Here is a 3,950-nt window from a genome sequence, read left to right as displayed (position 1 = left end):
TCTAATTAATTTTCTCAATTATTAATAAAAATATCTTACAGCATTTATTCTCATAAAATTCAATATGCAAGTTTAAATAGGGAGAGAAATATCCCAGATGAATTATTTTAATTCTTTTAATCATTTTTCTCTTTTTAAACAATAGCTAAAATTAAACTAAAAATATATTGACATTTTTAGTCACTGGCAAATTGAAACTCTATGTTTGTGGATCACACAATTACCTAAGACATGGATGCTTTGGTAACGATTGCAGATCAAGTGGTTTGAAGACCTGAAAGAAAATTAACTATTTAGATGTACCTACACTAAGTACATACTTAATAAGTTTGAAATACATTTATATTTAAATAAACTTATTAATAGTAAAACAGCAAATTAATTTATTTGCAACTAACGAGTTACACTTAAACTTAACACGGAACTCATGTCTATGAGTTGACATGTGGAGATAGTACACTCTAGATGAGTAACTTACATAATTACATATATTGCAATGATACATTATAAATTTTGCTTTTAAATTATTATTTATCACATTTTCAATTTAGCCTACAATTCACTTTTGCAAACTGTAAAAATATATAGCACCTTGCCTCATTACATTAAAATAACTTAAAGTGAATTTAAGTAATAAAAATGAACACACTAGATAAATTTTAACAGCAATTAATGGGATAAAAGCTAGAAAATAAAGACTAAATCATGAATATGAGAATTTTAAAAAGGAATTAAATGTGTAAAATTACTAAATACACTACTACACTTTACAAAAACAAATAAAAACTAGATTTTTTTTTTAATTTGACTCTTTTTTCAATATTTAGGTATGTTCAGGTTTAGTAGTCGGCCAGAAAAAAAAACACAATAAATAAATGAAGACATTTTTTGTACATAATGGATGTACCAGACTAACTATAACTGAAATAAAAGGCTGGGATAGCTTGGTCGATAGGGCCCAGGGCACATGTCCAAGAGTTCGTGGGTTCGATCCATGCCAGCCGAAGACTCCATGTGTAGTAAATGGTGACTGATGAACATTAAATCTGTCGAGTCTCTAAGTCCCTCATGATTTTATAACAAGTCACTACTTCTGGGAGTACTGATCCAGGAGTTTTCTTGTCTTCTGGATTGGTTCAAAATTACAAGGCTACGGAGTTGAACATTTGTTGTCATAAACCCAAAAATTGGGTTGGCTGTTCAACAACGGATATAAAATAAAATATAAGTGAAGTATAATTTGCTCCACTAAAGTGCAAGAAAAGCAAATTCAACATAAAAGAAAAAAAAACTATTTTTAAATTCAAAACCTACTATTTTTAATTATTATTTTGTTTAGAAGAGAACACTTTTACAATTTCCAGTATAATTTTGTCAATATTGTACAGTATTGTGCAAAATTAACAGTCACCACCTACCTCAAGGCACTAAACATAACAAATGGCAATTTGCTAGCTAGTTGTCACACTGTCACTTTTTTCATAAAAAATATGCCTTTTACTACTATTTTAATAAATTGGAATCATTAAGACTTTATAACTTTACTTTACGGTTAATTCGCAAACTATCAACCAAGGTAGCATTAACCTCTTTTGCTGTTTCAATCAGATAAACATTTAATATTAATTATTACCAGTCAGTTTTTTTTTCTCGAAAAATTTATTAAAGCAATGAGTTTTTGAGTTGGTTCATACTATCAAAAGTAACCAGAATGTCATCAAGTTCATTTTAATATTTAGTATAGAACAGAACTAATCAAAACTTTCAATTTATCACAAGGTCAAATGTTAATTATATATATTAAGGTAAAAAAAACTTCTTAAAATAATTTAGGGAATAAGTCCATACAAGGATCTGTGCAGCCACTATCACCAATGTGCCAAATGAATTTCAAACTACCAAATTTAGGATAACAAAATAAGAATTAGAAAAAAATACGACTTACAAGTATACTACAAAAATACAATAATAAATTCTTAAATAATTGCAGTCAAAAATATTATGTGACTTAAGGATTTTTAAGGTGACAAACCTGAAATGAAGTATCTGTTTACAGTCGATGGTAAAGCATTTGTGAGTTAATTAGCCAATATCTTTGAAAAACCGAATATATTAACTTCAAGGAACCAATAAAACTCTTGTTGATGCAAAAACGAAGATATTTGGTTTCATTACCCTTATTGAGTTATGTCAGAAATATATTAACAACAAAAATTTTGAACAGTTTCATTGGCTCCAAAAATGTGAAGTAAATGATACCGATTTACTTGTTATTGTCTATCGTCTGAAAATTCTATCGGATGATTTAAGAAAAAGATATTCTGATTTAAAACAAATTTATTTTCCAACATGGATGTTGCAGTCCATGTTAGTGGATTTGTCTGATATATCAAGAACTTGCAGAAATGGAGAATGATTAGTCAGTTAAAACTTTATTTAATATGAAATGAGTGATATCATGCCTTCGTGAGGAAACAAAAAAAATGCCCAAATTCAATCAAATGTACAAGAAAACTATTGTTACCGATTCCATCTTCATATTTAGCTGAATGTGGATTTAGTGCTGTAAATGATTTCATTGGTAAAAGAAAGAAATCGTCTGAATAAAACACAATGGGGAGACTTGAGACTGAAGCTAACCAAATTTGAACCTAAGATAAAATCTATGTGCAGCAAGCATGAAGGGCAAGAATCTCACAAAATTAAAATATTAAATTATTATAGAAAAATCTTTATTAAAATTATTTCGAATTTGAATTTTAGTTTTTCATTATATGTTCTGAAAATTTACTTACTTTGTTTCGCTAACAATTTCCTAAGTTTCTTAAGTGAACAATTCGATTTTCTTATATTAAAAATTATGTATATGTTACATAGGGGGGCATAAGAATTTTAGAAAGGCTTAGGTGGGGCATGGTACAAAAAAGGTTGGGAAACACTGTATTAGACTTTCACGAATAATATTTCTTATGCAATGAATAAACTTTAATAGTAATAATATATTTAATTAAGAATTGTGCTTTCATTCGAAAATCAAAGTTCGTTGCTAGTAGAATATTAAAGTGCAATAGCGTTAAATTAAGCACTTTATGAAAAAATTACAGCATTAGCGATTTACATTTTAAGTTTTTTAGTAATAATATAACGATCAAAACAAATAAGTTGCTGAATACAAAAAGTAACTATCTTTTTTCTCCAGAAAAAAATTACTTATCACTTGACACTGCATAAGAACACATGTACTCAAAATTACATTTTTACGAGGGATTCAAACTTAAATACAATATATAATAACATGAAATAATTGATGATGAAACACTTACTTTTTGTATCTTAGTCTTGCTCGATGGTGATGGAGATCCCAAGCATCCCATCAAAGCTCATGCGATATGGAATAATATTTATATTTCCATTATCGCATGAGCTTTGAGCTTGATGAACGTTACTATGGCGAAAGACCTAGATGGCGCGAATAAATTTAATGTTGTTTTAACGTATTTGGTTAAAATGATCAATCGACTGTTTTTCTCAATGTTAACTGTTTGAGTGCCATATTTTTTACGTTTATTCTACTGTTTTGGAAAAATATGGTAAAATAACAATTTAATAAATTGTTATATAACTATTTTTCTCAGAAATTTCTAACAGTGTAAAGTAATACTGCTTCCGTATCAGTTATACGTAAATGTTTTTGTGCAAAAATGTCAAGCTTGTTGACAACCAAGCGTCATTTGCGGGAACTTTTAATTTACTTCCTTAATTTGAAGAAATCTCCATCAGAGGTCCATGGATTTCTTGAAGGTGAGTTTTCTTCAAGTGAGAGAAGTTGTCGTGAGTGGTTTCAGAAGTTTAAAAACGATGAATTTGACGTGGAAGACGAAGAACGCAGTGGAATGCCAAAACTGTATGAAGACAAGTAATTGGAAGGAGATTAATCCCAAATGCTAAAA

General features: G+C 28.8%; 1 long non-coding RNA gene across 1 annotated transcript; it reads right to left on the bottom strand.

The window, feature by feature from the left end:
- Positions 1 to 123: 123 nt before the first annotated feature.
- On the bottom strand, positions 124 to 3,434 carry LOC139425981 (uncharacterized). Its single transcript, XR_011637191.1, has 2 exons — positions 3,324 to 3,434; positions 124 to 274 (listed from the first exon to the last, which is right to left on the bottom strand). It is a non-coding gene; the product is annotated as an uncharacterized lncRNA (long non-coding RNA).
- Between the last annotated feature and the right edge of the window lie 516 nt (positions 3,435 to 3,950).

The sequence above is a fragment of the Parasteatoda tepidariorum genome, chromosome 7, assembly GCF_043381705.1.
Source record: "Parasteatoda tepidariorum isolate YZ-2023 chromosome 7, CAS_Ptep_4.0, whole genome shotgun sequence".
NCBI classification, from domain to species: domain Eukaryota; kingdom Metazoa; phylum Arthropoda; class Arachnida; order Araneae; family Theridiidae; genus Parasteatoda; species Parasteatoda tepidariorum.
This window is presented reverse-complemented; position numbering and strand designations above follow the sequence as displayed.